General features: G+C 31.0%; 3 pseudogenes; all 3 read left to right on the top strand.

The window, feature by feature from the left end:
• Positions 1 to 562: 562 nt before the first annotated feature.
• Positions 563 to 6,502, top strand: LOC126917352 (transcription elongation factor SPT6-like; annotated as a pseudogene).
• Positions 6,503 to 8,566: 2,064 nt separating this feature from the next.
• On the top strand, positions 8,567 to 14,327 carry LOC126917365 (transcription elongation factor SPT6-like; annotated as a pseudogene).
• A 2,844-nt stretch (positions 14,328 to 17,171) lies between these two features.
• On the top strand, positions 17,172 to 22,937 carry LOC126917349 (transcription elongation factor SPT6-like; annotated as a pseudogene).
• The last annotated feature ends 1,981 nt before the right edge of the window (positions 22,938 to 24,918 follow it).

The following is a 24,918-nucleotide window of genomic DNA, read 5'->3' as shown; positions in this document are numbered from 1 at the left end:
AAATAAAAATAATCATACTTAGTACACAAAAAAAGCATGTTTTTTTGTTTTAAAAATTATTTTATAGTTATAAAGCAGAATATATATGAAACATATACATGCATTTTATTAAATATTTTGCATAATGGTTTGCATAATTGACTGACATTATTTTAATAATGTAAACTGGCTACTTACTATAAAAAAAAATTATTCATAACTCGATCGCAGAGCCGTTACTTACTGCAGCGGCGGATTAAGGAACTATACTACAAAGAAAGTTGCCCCACCAAGAAAGTTTCTGGACGATCACAATACCCATAGACGCGTAGTATTAAACAGCTGTAGCGATCAGTCAGTGCTTCTTGCGCCGTAGTACGATTCTTCCGTCTGTTATTCTGCTTTGTTATATATTTTTTCGAAAAATTCTTATATTTCTAATAGAAAATGGCACATTATTTGGATTTTGAAGCAGAAGAAAGTGAGGTAACTAATAAAATAGTGAAATACGTGCAATTATTTGTGAACATATAATAATTGTGAACATATCTAATGTTTCATAATTTTATAGGAAGAGCAACAACTTGATGTTAAAGAAAAGAAGAAACTTAAAAAATTAGAAGCAATGCAGGACAGTGAGGATGAATATGACGACGAAGGTATGTGAAATTTTTGATACAAAAAAGTATTTAGTTACTGTTTCTTTCAAAGCTTTTTAAGGTCCTAGGAAATACATTATTACTTATACATTAAATATTATTATTTATACATTATATATATTATTTATACATATTATATATATTATTTATACATTATTATATATATATATATATTATTTATTCATTATACATTAAATATTAGAGTCAAGATTTATACATCATTAATAATATGTAAATTAATATTTACTGATACTTAGAAACATCTTCCTTTAAATTATATGTATGTTTAATATCTAGAAGATGATGGAGAAGTTCCCGGACTTATTGATGATAGTCCTATCGATGATGACAATGATGGTGAAGATAGTGATGGATCTGCTGATTCTAGAAAACGTAAAAAAAGTGATGATGAAGATTTTGATGATCGTTTAGAAGATGAAGATTATGACCTACTTGAAGAAAATTTAGGAGTTAAAGTTGAAAGGAAACGTCGTTTTAAGCGTTTACGTAAAATACAAGATGAAGAGTCAGAAGTGGAAGAAGAAAAAGAGATAGACGATGGAAGAGATGCTATTGCCAATGAATTGTTTCAAGGTTCTGGAGACGAGGATGAAGAAAGAAGTGAAGTTGACCACAGAGATGAAGTGGAAAGGTATGATGAGGAAGAAAGTGATGACGAAGATGATTTTATTGTGGATGGTGATGGAATACCCATAACCGAAAAGAGAAGAAAGAAAAGACCTACATATACGGATGCTGCATTGCAAGAAGCCCAAGATATTTTTGGCATTGATTTTGATTATAACGAATTTGGGAAATATGAAGAGGATGAGTTTGAAGAGGAAGAAGAGGAAGATGATGAATATAGTCATGATGATGCAGAAGACCGCCCATGGCGATCAAAAAAACATCTTAAGAGAAAGAGCACAAGGAAAAGTATTTTTGAAGTATATGAACCTAGTGAACTTATACGTGGACACTTCACCGATGTGGACAATGAGATTCGTATTACAGACATTCCTGAACGTATGCAACTTCGCGTTGTTCCCATTATACCTACAGTGGAAGATTCGGATGAATTAGATCTTGAAGCTGAATGGATATATAAACAGGCATTCTGTCAACCAACAATTTCAATACAAGATTCTCATCTAAATGAAGAAGCCAAAGAAAGAGCTAAAAAGGGTCCGCAAACAATCGGCAAAATTAAGAAAGTTTTAGATTTTATGCGTAATCAGAACTTTGAAGTTCCGTTTATTGCATTTTATAGAAAAGAATACGTGTTGCCAGAGTTAAACATCAATGATTTGTGGAAAATTTATAAGTTTGACATAAAATGGTGCCAACTTAAACAAAGAAAAGAAAATTTAGTGAAACTCTTTGAGAAGATGAGGAATTTTCAATTAGATGAGATTATGAAAAATCCAGATGCTCCATTACCTGACAACATACGAGTTATTAAAGACGGTGATATTGAACGACTTAAAAATGCTCAAACTTTTGAAGAATTAAATGATATTTATCGACATTTTATGTTGTATTATAATCAGGATGTGTCATCCATGCAAGAAAGTGCACATAAGAAGAAAAAACAAGCACAAAGGGAAGCTAAATTGAAGAAAAGACAGCAACAACTTGGAGAAGATCTACCTGAAATTGCTGATGTAGAAGATGAAGAAGAAGAAATAGACGAATCATTAAAGCAGCCGATTAGAAAAGGTCCTTACTATATTTGCAGAAAAGCTGGCCTAGACGGATTTATTAAAAAATTTGGTCTCTCACCCGAACATTTTGCTGAAAATCTTCAAGACAATTATCAGCGTCATGAAGTAGATCAAGATCCAATAGAACCTGCAATAGTAGCAAATGATTTTTGTTCTGCAATATTTACAACAAGTGACGAAGTACTTAAAGCTGCACAATTAATGGTTGCGATTCAGTTGGCGCACGAACCATTAGTTCGTAAATGCGTTAGAGAAATGTATATGGAGAGAGCAAAAGTATCCGTAAAACCAACTAAAAAAGGAATAAAGGAGATAGATGAAGGGCATGCCATCTATGGATTAAAATATCTTAAAAATAAACCTGTACGGGATCTTGTTGGTGATCAATTCTTAAAACTAATTGTAGCAGAAGAAGATAAATTAATTACACTTTCCTTTAGTGACGTGATAGAAGGAAATACTAGCAATAATTATATCGATGAAATAAAGCAACTATATTATAGGGACGAATTTAGTAAAAGTGTCCAAGATTGGAATGCATTAAGAACTGGCAGTGTTGAAGTAGCTTTAAATCGGATTATTATACCTCAATTGAAAAAAGAATTGAGATCCAATCTTTTATTAGAAGCAAAAGAATGTGTTATGAAAGCGTGTTGCCGCAAAATGTACAATTGGATAAAAATTGCTCCATATACTTGTGAATTTCCCGATGAAGATGACGAAGATTGGAATACTAGCAAAGGAATTCGTGTGATGGGTTTGGCATATGTGCCTGATCCGTCTCAAGCCGCCTTTGCTTGCATAATTTCTCCAGAAGGAGAATGTACTGATTACCTAAGATTACCGCATTTATTGAAACGTAAAAATAGTTTTATGGAAAGTGAAAAGACATTGAAAAAGGCACAGTTGCTTGGAATTAAAAATTTTATTGCCACAAAGAAACCACATGTTGTGGTAGTAAGTGGTGAATCTAGAGAAGCATTAATGATTGTATCTGATATAAAAGAATGTATAGCTAATCTTGCAAAAGAAGGACAATTTCCTACAATCCAAGTGGAAATATGTGATAATGAACTTACTAAAGTTTATGCAAATAGTAATAGAAGTATATCTGAGTTCAGAGATTATCCAGAATTGTTAAGACAAGCTATATCTTTAGCAAGAAAAATACAAGATCCTCTATTAGAATTCTCTCAGTTGTGTACCATAGATGAAGAAATTCTGTGCCTTAAATATCATCCTTTGCAAGATCAACTTTCTAAAGATGATCTTATAGAAAATTTATATTTGGAATTTATAAATCGTATAAATGAAGTAGGAGTAGATTTAAATAGAGCAGTTCAGCAGCCTTATACAGCAAACCTAGTACAATTTGTATGTGGCTTGGGACCTAGAAAAGCACAGGCTCTGATTAAGATTTTGAAACAAACTAATCAGAGATTAGAAAATAGAACACAGCTTATAACAGCATGTCATATGGGACCTAAAGTGTTTGTCAATTGTGCTGGTTTTATTAAAATTGATACAAATAGTTTAGGAGATAGCACAGAGGCATATGTGGAAGTACTAGATGGCTCGCGTGTACATCCAGAGACATATGAATGGGCAAGAAAAATGGCAGTAGATGCTTTAGAGTATGATGATGAAAATGCAAATCCTGCTGGTGCCCTAGAAGAAATTCTTGAATCACCAGAAAGATTAAAAGATTTAGATTTAGATGCATTTGCAGAAGAGCTTGAAAGACAGTGTTTTGGAAACAAGTGCATTACTCTTTACGATATAAGAGCTGAACTGAATTGTAGATACAAAGATCTCCGTGTACCTTACCAATCTCTAAATACTGAACAATTATTTGATATTTTGACTAAAGAAACTCCGGAAACTTTCTATGTCGGTAAATTAATTTTGGCAACAGTTGTTGGTATAAGCCATAGAAGACCTCGAGGAGATCAATTAGATCAAGCGAATCCTGTTCGAAATGATGAAACCGGATTATGGCAATGCCCATTCTGCTTGAAAAACGATTTTCCAGAATTGTTCGAGGTATGGAATCATTTTGATGCCGGTGCATGTCCGGGGAAAGCAACTGGAATTCGTTTAAGGTTGGATAATGGAATATCTGGATACATTCACGTAAAAAATCTGTCTGATAAACATGTCGCTAGTCCAGAGGAAAGAGTACGTGTCGGACAAGTAATTCACTGTCGTATAATTAAGATCGAAGTAGAACGATTTAGTGTCGAATGTACTAGCAAGACGAGTGATCTTATTGATAAAAATCACGAATGGAGACCTCAGCGAGACGTTTATTATGAAGTAGAGGCAGAAGAAAAAGATATGAAAACAGATGAGGATGCTAAGAAATTACAACAACGACAAACTTATGTAAAACGTCTTATAGTTCATCCTAGTTTCCATAATATAAGTTTTGCAGAAGCTGAAAAGTTAATGCCAACTATGAGGCAAGGGGAAGCAATAATACGACCTAGCAGTAAGGGAGCCGATCATTTGACCGTAACATGGAAAGTTACAGAAAATATTTATCAACATATTGATGTAAGGGAAGAAGGCAAAGAAAATGCATTCTCTTTGGGTCGCAGTTTATGGATTGGCAATGAAGAATTTGAAGATTTGGATGAAATTATCGCTAGACATATTAATCCGATGGCTGCTTATGCTTCGGAACTTTTAGATTTTAAATATTACAAAACAAGCGTAGAAGGCATTAAAGATAAAGCAGAAGAAATTTTGAAGGAACAGAAGAAGCAAAATCCTGGAGGAATACCATATATTGTATCTGCAACTAAGGTATGTTCGAAAATATTTAATATTTGCTTATATTCCTACTTCAAAATTTTTATTTTTCAATTAAATTAATATTTTTTGTTATACATTTTAGAATTATCCTGGAAAATTTTTACTTTCGTATTTACCACGAACTCGTTGCCGTCATGAATATGTTACTGTAATAGCCGATGGATTTCGATTTAGAGATCAAATGTTTAATAGAATAAATGACTTGTTCCGCTGGTTCAAAGAACACTTTAGAGATCCTATGCCAGGACAAGCTACACCTGGTACTCCACATGGAACTATGACTTCCAGAACACCATACAATGGTACTCCAGGAGTGAATGGTAAGTTTCATATTACTAAGAATTTGGATCCTATAATAATTTTTATTCTACTGAAATTAACTTCCTTTTTGTCTGTTTCTTTTTTTTCAGGAGTGAATGCAGATACAATACAGAGGGTAGCACAGAATATGCCACACGACATGTTACATTCACTCTCGAAAGTAGCAAATCAAACTCCACATCATTATCCACCATACACTCCAGGAGCTGCTAGTGTTAATAATTATGGAATGTATGGAAGTACGCCTTATACGCCTTCCGGCCAAACTCCGTTTATGACCCCCTATCATACACCACACCACACGCCTCATCATCCACAAACACCCAGCCACTCTCAAGGACCATTCTTACAACCAATTCCTCCAGCAATGAATTCAAATTCACATACAACTGCAAGATCACATAGATCTGTCACTAGTACATCTAATGCAACGAATTGGACAAAAGCGGCGGAAGCATGGGCTCGATCAAAGCAATCTTCTAATTCATTTTCTAATTATAATAATACTACTCCAAGATATGATGAATCTAGAAAAACGCCACGAAATCAAGAAGATCAAAATGGGAGAGCAACTCCGCGCAATAGAACCCCATCTGCACGTACTCCGTCTTATAAATCTCCTAGAGAAACTCCATTTACAAATTCTAGTCCCCGGAGTATGTCTAAGTGGAGATGGTACTCCCCTATATGATGAAAGTTGATAATCATACGTTTTACATGTATATGTAGCTAGAACAATTGGTTATTTGAAACAATACTCTATCGAATAGAGTATACTCTATTAACAAAAGAAAAAGAGTAAATTGAACCATAAATGTGTATGGTTTTATTTTCTGTTAATTGGCACAAAGCATTTTCTATATCAAATATGTATTACTAGTACAAATTATGCACTTTTTATAGAATCTTTTCTGAGGTTTTTGCTACAAATGTACAATTTTGATCGAGAAGTGTGTAATATATATGTACATAAAAAAGGAGGAAATTAACAGAAATGATTTAATTTTATATTTAACTTTATATTTCAATTTAGCAAAACAAATTTTATCATGAAAATGTTGTTTTCCTTCTTTATATGTACATTATGCTCTTTTTATAGAATCTTTTCTGAGGTTTTTTCTACAAATGTACAATTTTGATCGAGAAGTGTGTAATATATATGTACATAAAAAAGGAGGAAATTAACAGAAATGATTTAATTTTATATTTAATTTTATATTTAATTTTATATTTCAATTTAGCAAAACAAATTTTATCATGAAAATGTTGTTTTCCTTCTTTATATGTACATTATGCTCTTTTTATAGAATCTTTTCTGAGGTTTTTGCTACAAATGTACAATTTTGATCGAGAAGTGTGTAATATATATGTACATAAAAAAGGAGGAAATTAACAGAAATGATTTAATTTTATATTTAATTTTATATTTCAATTTAGCAAAACAAATTTTATCATGAAAATGTTGTTTTCCTTCTTTATATGTACATTATGCTCTTTTTATAGAATCTTTTCTGAGGTTTTTTCTACAAATGTACAATTTTGATCGAGAAGTGTGTAATATATATGTAAATAAAAAAGGAGGAAATTAACAGAAATGATTTAATGCCAATTTTATATTTCAATTTAGCAAAACAAATTTTATCATGAAAATGTTGTTTTCCTTCTTTATATGTACATTATGCTCTTTTTATAGAATCTTTTCTGAGGTTTTTGCTACAAATGTAGAATTTTGATCGAGAAGTGTGTAATATATATATAAATAAAAAAGGAGGAAATTAACAGAAATGATTTAATGCCAATTTTATATTTCAATTTAGCAAAACAAATTTTATCATGAAAATGTTGTTTTCCTTCTTTATATGTACATAATGTTTAAAATATTCTACCTCAATGATATTACATCTTCAAACTATCAATTCTATACAATATATCTGTTTATATTTGCTCAAATATATCATATTACCATTTAGTTCTATTAGGTCATCCCATAAGTTCGTTCCGTTTTTCGAGCGGTTATATATGTTAAGATTGTTTATTTTTCAAGTGCATTGGTCCCTTATTGTCGTATGTTTATAAATCGACACATGAAATGTGTACACAAAAGTCGGCACGAACTTATGTGATGACCTAATATATATTATTCAAACACAGATACTGCCTTAATTCAAAAATATATGTATAAGTTTTATTTGTATAATAATTGACTTACTATCGATATGTTAATCTAAGCACATGTAATTTTGATATGTATTTTATTATAAAATATTAGGAACATTAAACATGTGTTAAATAAGATGTTCGTTCTTTCTTTTCAACCCTTCATAAACTAATGATCATAGTTACAAATGTCATCATTTTGAATTTCAATTTTTAATAATTATTTATTATAAATAACAATAATATATATTTAAGAAATACTTTCAATATATATTAAAAAATCTGATAATGTATAAATAAAATGTATAAATAAAATGTATAAATAAAATAATGTATAAATAATGTATAAATAAAAATAATCATACTTAGTACACAAAAAAAGCATGTTTTTTTGTTTTAAAAATTATTTTATAGTTATAAAGCAGAATATATATGAAACATATACATGCATTTTATTAAATATTTTGCATAATGGTTTGCATAATTGACTGACATTATTTTAATAATGTAAACTGGCTACTTACTATAAAAAAAAATTATTCATAACTCGATCGCAGAGCCGTTACTTACTGCAGCGGCGGATTAAGGAACTATACTACAAAGAAAGTTGCCCCACCAAGAAAGTTTCTGGACGATCACAATACCCATAGACGCGTAGTATTAAACAGCTGTAGCGATCAGTCAGTGCTTCTTGCGCCGTAGTACGATTCTTCCGTCTGTTATTCTGCTTTGTTATATATTTTTTCGAAAAATTCTTATATTTCTAATAGAAAATGGCACATTATTTGGATTTTGAAGCAGAAGAAAGTGAGGTAACTAATAAAATAGTGAAATACGTGCAATTATTTGTGAACATATAATAATTGTGAACATATCTAATGTTTCATAATTTTATAGGAAGAGCAACAACTTGATGTTAAAGAAAAGAAGAAACTTAAAAAATTAGAAGCAATGCAGGACAGTGAGGATGAATATGACGACGAAGGTATGTGAAATTTTTGATACAAAAAAGTATTTAGTTACTGTTTCTTTCAAAGCTTTTTAAGGTCCTAGGAAATACATTATTACTTATACATTAAATATTATTATTTATACATTATATATATTATTTATACATATTATATATATTATTTAGACATTATTATATATATATATATATATTATTTATTCATTATACATTAAATATTAGAGTCAAGATTTATACATCATTAATAATATGTAAATTAATATTTACTGATACTTAGAAACATCTTCCTTTAAATTATATGTATGTTTAATATCTAGAAGATGATGGAGAAGTTCCCGGACTTATTGATGATAGTCCTATCGATGATGACAATGATGGTGAAGATAGTGATGGATCTGCTGATTCTAGAAAACGTAAAAAAAGTGATGATGAAGATTTTGATGATCGTTTAGAAGATGAAGATTATGACCTACTTGAAGAAAATTTAGGAGTTAAAGTTGAAAGGAAACGTCGTTTTAAGCGTTTACGTAAAATACAAGATGAAGAGTCAGAAGTGGAAGAAGAAAAAGAGATAGACGATGGAAGAGATGCTATTGCCAATGAATTGTTTCAAGGTTCTGGAGACGAGGATGAAGAAAGAAGTGAAGTTGACCACAGAGATGAAGTGGAAAGGTATGATGAGGAAGAAAGTGATGACGAAGATGATTTTATTGTGGATGGTGATGGAATACCCATAACCGAAAAGAGAAGAAAGAAAAGACCTACATATACGGATGCTGCATTGCAAGAAGCCCAAGATATTTTTGGCATTGATTTTGATTATAACGAATTTGGGAAATATGAAGAGGATGAGTTTGAAGAGGAAGAAGAGGAAGATGATGAATATAGTCATGATGATGCAGAAGACCGCCCAAGGCGATCAAAAAAACATCTTAAGAGAAAGAGCACAAGGAAAAGTATTTTTGAAGTATATGAACCTAGTGAACTTATACGTGGACACTTCACCGATGTGGACAATGAGATTCGTATTACAGACATTCCTGAACGTATGCAACTTCGCGTTGTTCCCATTATACCTACAGTGGAAGATTCGGATGAATTAGATCTTGAAGCTGAATGGATATATAAACAGGCATTCTGTCAACCAACAATTTCAATACAAGATTCTCATCTAAATGAAGAAGCCAAAGAAAGAGCTAAAAAGGGTCCGCAAACAATCGGCAAAATTAAGAAAGTTTTAGATTTTATGCGTAATCAGAACTTTGAAGTTCCGTTTATTGCATTTTATAGAAAAGAATACGTGTTGCCAGAGTTAAACATCAATGATTTGTGGAAAATTTATAAGTTTGACATAAAATGGTGCCAACTTAAACAAAGAAAAGAAAATTTAGTGAAACTCTTTGAGAAGATGAGGAATTTTCAATTAGATGAGATTATGAAAAATCCAGATGCTCCATTACCTGACAACATACGAGTTATTAAAGACGGTGATATTGAACGACTTAAAAATGCTCAAACTTTTGAAGAATTAAATGATATTTATCGACATTTTATGTTGTATTATAATCAGGATGTGTCATCCATGCAAGAAAGTGCACATAAGAAGAAAAAACAAGCACAAAGGGAAGCTAAATTGAAGAAAAGACAGCAACAACTTGGAGAAGATCTACCTGAAATTGCTGATGTAGAAGATGAAGAAGAAGAAATAGACGAATCATTAAAGCAGCCGATTAGAAAAGGTCCTTACTATATTTGCAGAAAAGCTGGCCTAGACGGATTTATTAAAAAATTTGGTCTCTCACCCGAACATTTTGCTGAAAATCTTCAAGACAATTATCAGCGTCATGAAGTAGATCAAGATCCAATAGAACCTGCAATAGTAGCAAATGATTTTTGTTCTGCAATATTTACAACAAGTGACGAAGTACTTAAAGCTGCACAATTAATGGTTGCGATTCAGTTGGCGCACGAACCATTAGTTCGTAAATGCGTTAGAGAAATGTATATGGAGAGAGCAAAAGTATCCGTAAAACCAACTAAAAAAGGAATAAAGGAGATAGATGAAGGGCATGCCATCTATGGATTAAAATATCTTAAAAATAAACCTGTACGGGATCTTGTTGGTGATCAATTCTTAAAACTAATTGTAGCAGAAGAAGATAAATTAATTACACTTTCCTTTAGTGACGTGATAGAAGGAAATACTAGCAATAATTATATCGATGAAATAAAGCAACTATATTATAGGGACGAATTTAGTAAAAGTGTCCAAGATTGGAATGCATTAAGAACTGGCAGTGTTGAAGTAGCTTTAAATCGGATTATTATACCTCAATTGAAAAAAGAATTGAGATCCAATCTTTTATTAGAAGCAAAAGAATGTGTTATGAAAGCGTGTTGCCGCAAAATGTACAATTGGATAAAAATTGCTCCATATACTTGTGAATTTCCCGATGAAGATGACGAAGATTGGAATACTAGCAAAGGAATTCGTGTGATGGGTTTGGCATATGTGCCTGATCCGTCTCAAGCCGCCTTTGCTTGCATAATTTCTCCAGAAGGAGAATGTACTGATTACCTAAGATTACCGCATTTATTGAAACGTAAAAATAGTTTTATGGAAAGTGAAAAGACATTGAAAAAGGCACAGTTGCTTGGAATTAAAAATTTTATTGCCACAAAGAAACCACATGTTGTGGTAGTAAGTGGTGAATCTAGAGAAGCATTAATGATTGTATCTGATATAAAAGAATGTATAGCTAATCTTGCAAAAGAAGGACAATTTCCTACAATCCAAGTGGAAATATGTGATAATGAACTTACTAAAGTTTATGCAAATAGTAATAGAAGTATATCTGAGTTCAGAGATTATCCAGAATTGTTAAGACAAGCTATATCTTTAGCAAGAAAAATACAAGATCCTCTATTAGAATTCTCTCAGTTGTGTACCATAGATGAAGAAATTCTGTGCCTTAAATATCATCCTTTGCAAGATCAACTTTCTAAAGATGATCTTATAGAAAATTTATATTTGGAATTTATAAATCGTATAAATGAAGTAGGAGTAGATTTAAATAGAGCAGTTCAGCAGCCTTATACAGCAAACCTAGTACAATTTGTATGTGGCTTGGGACCTAGAAAAGCACAGGCTCTGATTAAGATTTTGAAACAAACTAATCAGAGATTAGAAAATAGAACACAGCTTATAACAGCATGTCATATGGGACCTAAAGTGTTTGTCAATTGTGCTGGTTTTATTAAAATTGATACAAATAGTTTAGGAGATAGCACAGAGGCATATGTGGAAGTACTAGATGGCTCGCGTGTACATCCAGAGACATATGAATGGGCAAGAAAAATGGCAGTAGATGCTTTAGAGTATGATGATGAAAATGCAAATCCTGCTGGTGCCCTAGAAGAAATTCTTGAATCACCAGAAAGATTAAAAGATTTAGATTTAGATGCATTTGCAGAAGAGCTTGAAAGACAGTGTTTTGGAAACAAGTGCATTACTCTTTACGATATAAGAGCTGAACTGAATTGTAGATACAAAGATCTCCGTGTACCTTACCAATCTCTAAATACTGAACAATTATTTGATATTTTGACTAAAGAAACTCCGGAAACTTTCTATGTCGGTAAATTAATTTTGGCAACAGTTGTTGGTATAAGCCATAGAAGACCTCGAGGAGATCAATTAGATCAAGCGAATCCTGTTCGAAATGATGAAACCGGATTATGGCAATGCCCATTCTGCTTGAAAAACGATTTTCCAGAATTGTTCGAGGTATGGAATCATTTTGATGCCGGTGCATGTCCGGGGAAAGCAACTGGAATTCGTTTAAGGTTGGATAATGGAATATCTGGATACATTCACGTAAAAAATCTGTCTGATAAACATGTCGCTAGTCCAGAGGAAAGAGTACGTGTCGGACAAGTAATTCATTGTCGTATAATTAAGATCGAAGTAGAACGATTTAGTGTCGAATGTACTAGCAAGACGAGTGATCTTATTGATAAAAATCACGAATGGAGACCTCAGCGAGACGTTTATTATGAAGTAGAGGCAGAAGAAAAAGATATGAAAACAGATGAGGATGCTAAGAAATTACAACAACGACAAACTTATGTAAAACGTCTTATAGTTCATCCTAGTTTCCATAATATAAGTTTTGCAGAAGCTGAAAAGTTAATGCCAACTATGAGGCAAGGGGAAGCAATAATACGACCTAGCAGTAAGGGAGCCGATCATTTGACCGTAACATGGAAAGTTACAGAAAATATTTATCAACATATTGATGTAAGGGAAGAAGGCAAAGAAAATGCATTCTCTTTGGGTCGCAGTTTATGGATTGGCAATGAAGAATTTGAAGATTTGGATGAAATTATCGCTAGACATATTAATCCGATGGCTGCTTATGCTTCGGAACTTTTAGATTTTAAATATTACAAAACAAGCGTAGAAGGCATTAAAGATAAAGCAGAAGAAATTTTGAAGGAACAGAAGAAGCAAAATCCTGGAGGAATACCATATATTGTATCTGCAACTAAGGTATGTTCGAAAATATTTAATATTTGCTTATATTCCTACTTCAAAATTTTTATTTTTCAATTAAATTAATATTTTTTGTTATACATTTTAGAATTATCCTGGAAAATTTTTACTTTCGTATTTACCACGAACTCGTTGCCGTCATGAATATGTTACTGTAATAGCCGATGGATTTCGATTTAGAGATCAAATGTTTAATAGAATAAATGACTTGTTCCGCTGGTTCAAAGAACACTTTAGAGATCCTATGCCAGGACAAGCTACACCTGGTACTCCACATGGAACTATGACTTCCAGAACACCATACAATGGTACTCCAGGAGTGAATGGTAAGTTTCATATTACTAAGAATTTGGATCCTATAATAATTTTTATTCTACTGAAATTAACTTCCTTTTTGTCTGTTTCTTTTTTTTCAGGAGTGAATGCAGATACAATACAGAGGCTAGCACAGAATATGCCACACGACATGTTACATTCACTCTCGAAAGTAGCAAATCAAACTCCACATCATTATCCACCATACACTCCAGGAGCTGCTAGTGTTAATAATTATGGAATGTATGGAAGTACGCCTTATACGCCTTCCGGCCAAACTCCGTTTATGACCCCCTATCATACACCACACCACACGCCTCATCATCCACAAACACCCAGCCACTCTCAAGGACCATTCTTACAACCAATTCCTCCAGCAATGAATTCAAATTCACATACAACTGCAAGATCACATAGATCTGTCACTAGTACATCTAATGCAACGAATTGGACAAAAGCGGCGGAAGCATGGGCTCGATCAAAGCAATCTTCTAATTCATTTTCTAATTATAATAATACTACTCCAAGATATGATGAATCTAGAAAAACGCCACGAAATCAAGAAGATCAAAATGGGAGAGCAACTCCGCGCAATAGAACCCCATCTGCACGTACTCCGTCTTATAAATCTCCTAGAGAAACTCCATTTACAAATTCTAGTCCCCGGAGTATGTCTAAGTGGAGATGGTACTCCCCTATATGATGAAAGTTGATAATCATACGTTTTACATGTATATGTAGCTAGAACAATTGGTTATTTGAAACAATACTCTATCGAATAGAGTATACTCTATTAACAAAAGAAAAAGAGTAAATTGAACCATAAATGTGTATGGTTTCATTTTCTGTTAATTGGCACAAAGCATTTTCTATATCAAATATATATTACTAGTACAAATTATGCACTTTTTATAGAATCTTTTCTGAGGTTTTTGCTACAAATGTACAATTTTGATCGAGAAGTGTGTAATATATATGTACATAAAAAAGGAGGAAATTAACAGAAATGATTTAATTTTATATTTAACTTTATATTTCAATTTAGCAAAACAAATTTTATCATGAAAATGTTGTTTTCCTTCTTTATATGTACATTATGCTCTTTTTATAGAATCTTTTCTGAGGTTTTTCTACAAATGTACAATTTTGATCGAGAAGTGTGTAATATATATGTACATAAAAAAGGAGGAAATTAACAGAAATGATTTAATTCTATATTTAATTTTATATTTAATTTTATATTTCAATTTAGCAAAACAAATTTTATCATGAAAATGTTGTTTTCCTTCTTTATATGTACATTATGCTCTTTTTATAGAATCTTTTCTGAGGTTTTTTTCACAAATGTACAATTTTGATGGAGAAGTGTGTAATATATATGTACATAAAAAAGGAGGAAATTAACAGAAATGATTTTATTTTATATTTAATTTTATATTTCAATTTAGCAAAACAAATTTTATCATGAAAATGTTGTTTTCCTTCTTTATATGTACATTATGCTCTTTTTATAGAATCTTTTCTGAGGTTTTTTCTACAAATGTACAATCTTGATCGAGAAGTGTGTAATATATATGTACATAAAAAAGGAGGAAATTAACAGAAATGATTTAATTTTATATTTAACTTTATATTTCAATTTAGCAAAACAAATTTTATCATGAAAATGTTGTTTTCCTTCTTTATATGTACATTATGCTCTTTTTATAGAATCTTTTCTGAGGTTTTTTCCACAAATGTACAATTTTGATGGAGAAGTGTGTAATATATATGTACATAAAAAAGGAGGAAATTAACAGAAATGATTTAATTTTATATTTAATTTTATATTTAATTTTATATTTCAATTTAGCAAAACAAATTTTATCATGAAAATGTTGTTTTCCTTCTTTATATGTACATTATGCTCTTTTTATAGAATCTTTTCTGAGGTTTTTGCTACAAATGTACAATTTTGATCGAGAAGTGTGTAATATATATGTACATAAAAAAGGAGGAAATTAACAGAAATGATTTAATTTTATATTTAATTTTATATTTCAATTTAGCAAAACAAATTTTATCATGAAAATGTTGTTTTCCTTCTTTATATGTACATTATGCTCTTTTTATAGAATCTTTTCTGAGGTTTTTTCTACAAATGTACAATTTTGATCGAGAAGTGTGTAATATATATGTAAATAAAAAAGGAGGAAATTAACAGAAATGATTTAATGCCAATTTTATATTTCAATTTAGCAAAACAAATTTTATCATGAAAATGTTGTTTTCCTTCTTTATATGTACATTATGCTCTTTTTATAGAATCTTTTCTGAGGTTTTTGCTACAAATGTAGAATTTTGATCGAGAAGTGTGTAATATATATATAAATAAAAAAGGAGGAAATTAACAGAAATGATTTAATGCCAATTTTATATTTCAATTTAGCAAAACAAATTTTATCATGAAAATGTTGTTTTCCTTCTTTATATGTACATAATGTTTAAAATATTCTACCTCAATGATATTACATCTTCAAACTATCAATTCTATACAATATATCTGTTTATATTTGCTCAAATATATCATATTACCATTTAGTTCTATTAGGTCATCCCATAAGTTCGTTCCGTTTTTCGAGCGGTTATATATGTTAAGATTGTTTATTTTTCAAGTGCATTGGTCCCTTATTGTCGTATGTTTATAAATCGACACATGAAATGTGTACACAAAAGTCGGCACGAACTTATGTGATGACCTAATATATATTATTCAAACACAGATACTGCCTTAATTCAAAAATATATGTATAAGTTTTATTTGTATAATAATTGACTTACTATCGATATGTTAATCTAAGCACATGTAATTTTGATATGTATTTTATTATAAAATATTAGGAACATTAAACATGTGTTAAATAAGATGTTCGTTCTTTCTTTTCAACCCTTCATAAACTAATGATCATAGTTACAAATGTCATCATTTTGAATTTCAATTTTTAATAATTATTTATTATAAATAACAATAATATATATTTAAGAAATACTTTCAATATATATTAAAAAATCTGATAATGTATAAATAAAATGTATAAATAAAATGTATAAATAAAATAATGTATAAATAATGTATAAATAAAAATAATCATACTTAGTACACAAAAAAAGCATGTTTTTTTGTTTTAAAAATTATTTTATAGTTATAAAGCAGAATATATATGAAACATATACATGCATTTTATTAAATATTTTGCATAATGGTTTGCATAATTGACTGACATTATTTTAATAATGTAAACTGGCTACTTACTATAAAAAAAAATTATTCATAACTCGATCGCAGAGCCGTTACTTACTGCAGCGGCGGATTAAGGAACTATACTACAAAGAAAGTTGCCCCACCAAGAAAGTTTCTGGACGATCACAATACCCATAGACGCGTAGTATTAAACAGCTGTAGCGATCAGTCAGTGCTTCTTGCGCCGTAGTACGATTCTTCCGTCTGTTATTCTGCTTTGTTATATATTTTTTCCAAAAATTCTTATATTTCTAATAGAAAATGGCACATTATTTGGATTTTGAAGCAGAAGAAAGTGAGGTAACTAATAAAATAGTGAAATACGTGCAATTATTTGTGAACATATAATAATTGTGAACATATCTAATGTTTCATAATTTTATAGGAAGAGCAACAACTTGATGTTAAAGAAAAGAAGAAACTTAAAAAATTAGAAGCAATGCAGGACAGTGAGGATGAATATGACGACGAAGGTATGTGAAATTTTTGATACAAAAAAGTATTTAGTTACTGTTTCTTTCAAAGCTTTTTAAGGTCCTAGGAAATACATTATTACTTATACATTAAATATTATTATTTATACATTATATATATTATTTATACATATTATATATATTATTTAGACATTATTATATATATATATATATATTATTTATTCATTATACATTAAATATTAGAGTCAAGATTTATACATCATTAATAATATGTAAATTAATATTTACTGATACTTAGAAACATCTTCCTTTAAATTATATGTATGTTTAATATCTAGAAGATGATGGAGAAGTTCCCGGACTTATTGATGATAGTCCTATCGATGATGACAATGATGGTGAAGATAGTGATGGATCTGCTGATTCTAGAAAACGTAAAAAAAGTGATGATGAAGATTTTGATGATCGTTTAGAAGATGAAGATTATGACCTACTTGAAGAAAATTTAGGAGTTAAAGTTGAAAGGAAACGTCGTTTTAAGCGTTTACGTAAAATACAAGATGAAGAGTCAGAAGTGGAAGAAGAAAAAGAGATAGACGATGGAAGAGATGCTATTGCCAATGAATTGTTTCAAGGTTCTGGAGACGAGGATGAAGAAAGAAGTGAAGTTGACCACAGAGATGAAGTGGAAAGGTATGATGAGGAAGAAAGTGATGACGAAGATGATTTTATTGTGGATGGTGATGGAATACCCATAACCGAAAAGAGAAGAAAGAAAAGACCTACATATACGGATGCTGCATTGCAAGAAGCCCAAGATATTTTTGGCATTGATTTTGATTATAACGAATTTGGGAAATATGAAGAGGATGAGTTTGAAGAGGAAGAAGAGGAAGATGATGAATATAGTCATGATGATGCAGAAGACCGCCCAAGGCGATCAAAAAAACATCTTAAGAGAAAGAGCACAAGGAAAAGTATTTTTGAAGTATATGAACCTAGTGAACTTATACGTGGACACTTCACCGATGTGGACAATGAGATTCGTATTACAGACATTCCTGAACGTATGCAACTTCGCGTTGTTCCCATTATACCTACAGTGGAAGATTCGGATGAATTAGATCTTGAAGCTGAATGGATATATAAACAGGCATTCTGTCAACCAACAATTTCAATACAAGATTCTCATCTAAATGAAGAAGCCAAAGAAAGAGCTAAAAAGGGTCCGCAAACAATCGGCAAAATTAAGAAAGTTTTAGATTTTATGCGTAATCAGAACTTTGAAGTTCCGTTTATTGCATTTTATAGAAAAGAATACGTGTTGCCAGAGTTAAACATCAATGATTTGTGGAAAATTTATAAGTTTGACATAAAATGGTGCCAACTTAAACAAAGAAAAGAAAATTTAGTGAAACTCTTTGAGAAGATGAGGAATTTTCAATTAGATGAGATTATGAAAAATCCAGATGCTCCATTACCTGACAACATACGAGTTATTAAAGACGGTGATATTGAACGACTTAAAAATGCTCAAACTTTTGAAGAATTAAATGATATTTATCGACATTTTATGTTGTATTATAATCAGGATGTGTCATCCATGCAAGAAAGTGCACATAAGAAGAAAAAACAAGCACAAAGGGAAGCTAAATTGAAGAAAAGACAGCAACAACTTGGAGAAGATCTACCTGAAATTGCTGATGTAGAAGATGAAGAAGAAGAAATAGACGAATCATTAAAGCAGCCGATTAGAAAAGGTCCTTACTATATTTGCAGAAAAGCTGGCCTAGACGGATTTATTAAAAAATTTGGTCTCTCACCCGAACATTTTGCTGAAAATCTTCAAGACAATTATCAGCGTCATGAAGTAGATCAAGATCCAATAGAACCTGCAATAGTAGCAAATGATTTTTGTTCTGCAATATTTACAACAAGTGACGAAGTACTTAAAGCTGCACAATTAATGGTTGCGATTCAGTTGGCGCACGAACCATTAGTTCGTAAATGCGTTAGAGAAATGTATATGGAGAGAGCAAAAGTATCCGTAAAACCAACTAAAAAAGGAATAAAGGAGATAGATGAAGGGCATGCCATCTATGGATTAAAATATCTTAAAAATAAACCTGTACGGGATCTTGTTGGTGATCAATTCTTAAAACTAATTGTAGCAGAAGAAGATAAATTAATTACACTTTCCTTTAGTGACGTGATAGAAGGAAATACTAGCAATAATTATATCGATGAAATAAAGCAACTATATTATAGGGACGAATTTAGTAAAAGTGTCCAAGATTGGAATGCATTAAGAACTGGCAGTGTTGAAGTAGCTTTAAATCGGATTATTATACCTCAATTGAAAAAAGAATTGAGATCCAATCTTTTATTAGAAGCAAAAGAATGTGTTATGAAAGCGTGTTGCCGCAAAATGTACAATTGGATAAAAATTGCTCCATATACTTGTGAATTTCCCGATGAAGATGACGAAGATTGGAATACTAGCAAAGGAATTCGTGTGATGGGTTTGGCATATGTGCCTGATCCGTCTCAAGCCGCCTTTGCTTGCATAATTTCTCCAGAAGGAGAATGTACTGATTACCTAAGATTACCGCATTTATTGAAACGTAAAAATAGTTTTATGGAAAGTGAAAAGACATTGAAAAAGGCACAGTTGCTTGGAATTAAAAATTTTATTGCCACAAAGAAACCACATGTTGTGGTAGTAAGTGGTGAATCTAGAGAAGCATTAATGATTGTATCTGATATAAAAGAATGTATAGCTAATCTTGCAAAAGAAGGACAATTTCCTACAATCCAAGTGGAAATATGTGATAATGAACTTACTAAAGTTTATGCAAATAGTAATAGAAGTATATCTGAGTTCAGAGATTATCCAGAATTGTTAAGACAAGCTATATCTTTAGCAAGAAAAATACAAGATCCTCTATTAGAATTCTCTCAGTTGTGTACCATAGATGAAGAAATTCTGTGCCTTAAATATCATCCTTTGCAAGATCAACTTTCTAAAGATGATCTTATAGAAAATTTATATTTGGAATTTATAAATCGTATAAATGAAGTAGGAGTAGATTTAAATAGAGCAGTTCAGCAGCCTTATACAGCAAACCTAGTACAATTTGTATGTGGCTTGGGACCTAGAAAAGCACAGGCTCTGATTAAGATTTTGAAACAAACTAATCAGAGATTAGAAAATAGAACACAGCTTATAACAGCATGTCATATGGGACCTAAAGTGTTTGTCAATTGTGCTGGTTTTATTAAAATTGATACAAATAGTTTAGGAGATAGCACAGAGGCATATGTGGAAGTACTAGATGGCTCGCGTGTACATCCAGAGACATATGAATGGGCAAGAAAAATGGCAGTAGATGCTTTAGAGTATGATGATGAAAATGCAAATCCTGCTGGTGCCCTAGAAGAAATTCTTGAATCACCAGAAAGATTAAAAGATTTAGATTTAGATGCATTTGCAGAAGAGCTTGAAAGACAGTGTTTTGGAAACAAGTGCATTACTCTTTACGATATAAGAGCTGAACTGAATTGTAGATACAAAGATCTCCGTGTACCTTACCAATCTCTAAATACTGAACAATTATTTGATATTTTGACTAAAGAAACTCCGGAAACTTTCTATGTCGGTAAATTAATTTTGGCAACAGTTGTTGGTATAAGCCATAGAAGACCTCGAGGAGATCAATTAGATCAAGCGAATCCTGTTCGAAATGATGAAACCGGATTATGGCAATGCCCATTCTGCTTGAAAAACGATTTTCCAGAATTGTTCGAGGTATGGAATCATTTTGATGCCGGTGCATGTCCGGGGAAAGCAACTGGAATTCGTTTAAGGTTGGATAATGGAATATCTGGATACATTCACGTAAAAAATCTGTCTGATAAACATGTCGCTAGTCCAGAGGAAAGAGTACGTGTCGGACAAGTAATTCATTGTCGTATAATTAAGATCGAAGTAGAACGATTTAGTGTCGAATGTACTAGCAAGACGAGTGATCTTATTGATAAAAATCACGAATGGAGACCTCAGCGAGACGTTTATTATGAAGTAGAGGCAGAAGAAAAAGATATGAAAACAGATGAGGATGCTAAGAAATTACAACAACGACAAACTTATGTAAAACGTCTTATAGTTCATCCTAGTTTCCATAATATAAGTTTTGCAGAAGCTGAAAAGTTAATGCCAACTATGAGGCAAGGGGAAGCAATAATACGACCTAGCAGTAAGGGAGCCGATCATTTGACCGTAACATGGAAAGTTACAGAAAATATTTATCAACATATTGATGTAAGGGAAGAAGGCAAAGAAAATGCATTCTCTTTGGGTCGCAGTTTATGGATTGGCAATGAAGAATTTGAAGATTTGGATGAAATTATCGCTAGACATATTAATCCGATGGCTGCTTATGCTTCGGAACTTTTAGATTTTAAATATTACAAAACAAGCGTAGAAGGCATTAAAGATAAAGCAGAAGAAATTTTGAAGGAACAGAAGAAGCAAAATCCTGGAGGAATACCATATATTGTATCTGCAACTAAGGTATGTTCGAAAATATTTAATATTTGCTTATATTCCTACTTCAAAATTTTTATTTTTCAATTAAATTAATATTTTTTGTTATACATTTTAGAATTATCCTGGAAAATTTTTACTTTCGTATTTACCACGAACTCGTTGCCGTCATGAATATGTTACTGTAATAGCCGATGGATTTCGATTTAGAGATCAAATGTTTAATAGAATAAATGACTTGTTCCGCTGGTTCAAAGAACACTTTAGAGATCCTATGCCAGGACAAGCTACACCTGGTACTCCACATGGAACTATGACTTCCAGAACACCATACAATGGTACTCCAGGAGTGAATGGTAAGTTTCATATTACTAAGAATTTGGATCCTATAATAATTTTTATTCTACTGAAATTAACTTCCTTTTTGTCTGTTTCTTTTTTTTCAGGAGTGAATGCAGATACAATACAGAGGGTAGCACAGAATATGCCACACGACATGTTACATTCACTCTCGAAAGTAGCAAATCAAACTCCACATCATTATCCACCATACACTCCAGGAGCTGCTAGTGTTAATAATTATGGAATGTATGGAAGTACGCCTTATACGCCTTCCGGCCAAACTCCGTTTATGACCCCCTATCATACACCACACCACACGCCTCATCATCCACAAACACCCAGCCACTCTCAAGGACCATTCTTACAACCAATTCCTCCAGCAATGAATTCAAATTCACATACAACTGCAAGATCACATAGATCTGTCACTAGTACATCTAATGCAACGAATTGGACAAAAGCGGCGGAAGCATGGGCTCGATCAAAGCAATCTTCTAATTCATTTTCTAATTATAATAATACTACTCCAAGATATGATGAATCTAGAAAAACGCCACGAAATCAAGAAGATCAAAATGGGAGAGCAACTCCGCGCAATAGAACCCCATCTGCACGTACTCCGTCTTATAAACCTCCTAGAGAAACTCCATTTACAAATTCTAGTCCCCGGAGTATGTCTAAGTGGAGATGGTACTCCCCTATATGATGAAAGTTGATAATCATACGTTTTACATGTATATGTAGCTAGAACAATTGGTTATTTGAAACAATACTCTATCGAATAGAGTATACTCTATTAACAAAAGAAAAAGAGTAAATTGAACCATAAATGTGTATGGTTTCATTTTCTGTTAATTGGCACAAAGCATTTTCTATATCAAATATGTATTACTAGTACAAATTATGCACTTTTTATAGAATCTTTTCTGAGGTTTTTGCTACAAATGTACAATTTTGATCGAGAAGTGTGTAATATATATGTACATAAAAAAGGAGGAAATTAACAGAAATGATTTAATTTTATATTTAACTTTATATTTCAATTTAGCAAAACAAATTTTATCATGAAAATGTTGTTTTCCTTCTTTATATGTACATTATGCTCTTTTTATAGAATCTTTTCTGGGGTTTTTCTACAAATGTACAATTTTGATCGAGAAGTGTGTAATATATATGTACATAAAAAAGGAGGAAATTAACAGAAATGATTTAATTCTATATTTAATTTTATATTTAATTTTATATTTCAATTTAGCAAAACAAATTTTATCATGAAAATGTTGTTTTCCTTCTTTATATGTACATTATGCTCTTTTTATAGAATCTTTTCTGAGGTTTTTTTCACAAATGTACAATTTTGATGGAGAAGTGTGTAATATATATGTACATAAAAAAGGAGGAAATTAACAGAAATGATTTAATTTTATATTTAACTTTATATTTCAATTTAGCAAAACAAATTTTATCATGAAAATGTTGTTTTCCTTCTTTATATGTACATTATGCTCTTTTTATAGAATCTTTTCTGAGGTTTTTTCTACAAATGTACAATCTTGATCGAGAAGTGTGTAATATATATGTACATAAAAAAGGAGGAAATTAACAGAAATGATTTAATTTTATATTTAACTTTATATTTCAATTTAGCAAAACAAATTTTATCATGAAAATGTTGTTTTCCTTCTTTATATGTACATTATGCTCTTTTTATAGAATCTTTTCTGAGGTTTTTTCCACAAATGTACAATTTTGATGGAGAAGTGTGTAATATATATGTACATAAAAAAGGAGGAAATTAACAGAAATGATTTAATTTTATATTTAATTTTATATTTAATTTTATATTTCAATTTAGCAAAACAAATTTTATCATGAAAATGTTGTTTTCCTTCTTTATATGTACATTATGCTCTTTTTATAGAATCTTTTCTGAGGTTTTTGCTACAAATGTACAATTTTGATCGAGAAGTGTGTAATATATATGTACATAAAAAAGGAGGAAATTAACAGAAATGATTTAATTTTATATTTAATTTTATATTTCAATTTAGCAAAACAAATTTTATCATGAAAATGTTGTTTTCCTTCTTTATATGTACATTATGCTCTTTTTATAGAATCTTTTCTGAGGTTTTTTCTACAAATGTACAATTTTGATCGAGAAGTGTGTAATATATATGTAAATAAAAAAGGAGGAAATTAACAGAAATGATTTAATGCCAATTTTATATTTCAATTTAGCAAAACAAATTTTATCATGAAAATGTTGTTTTCCTTCTTTATATGTACATAATGTTTAAAATATTCTACCTCAATGATATTACATCTTCAAACTATCAATTCTATACAATATATCTGTTTATATTTGCTCAAATATATCATATTACCATTTAGTTCTATTAGGTCATCCCATAAGTTCGTTCCGTTTTTCGAGCGGTTATATATGTTAAGATTGTTTATTTTTCAAGTGCATTGGTCCCTTATTGTCGTATGTTTATAAATCGACACATGAAATGTGTACACAAAAGTCGGCACGAACTTATGTGATGACCTAATATATATTATTCAAACACAGATACTGCCTTAATTCAAAAATATATGTATAAGTTTTATTTGTATAATAATTGACTTACTATCGATATGTTAATCTAAGCACATGTAATTTTGATATGTATTTTATTATAAAATATTAGGAACATTAAACATGTGTTAAATAAGATGTTCGTTCTTTCTTTTCAACCCTTCATAAACTAATGATCATAGTTACAAATGTCATCATTTTGAATTTCAATTTTTAATAATTATTTATTATAAATAACAAT

Source organism: Bombus affinis, chromosome 6, assembly GCF_024516045.1.
Source record: "Bombus affinis isolate iyBomAffi1 chromosome 6, iyBomAffi1.2, whole genome shotgun sequence".
Lineage (NCBI taxonomy): Eukaryota > Metazoa > Arthropoda > Insecta > Hymenoptera > Apidae > Bombus > Bombus affinis.
Note: the sequence above shows the minus strand (reverse complement) of the source record. Positions and strands in the feature narration are given on the sequence as shown.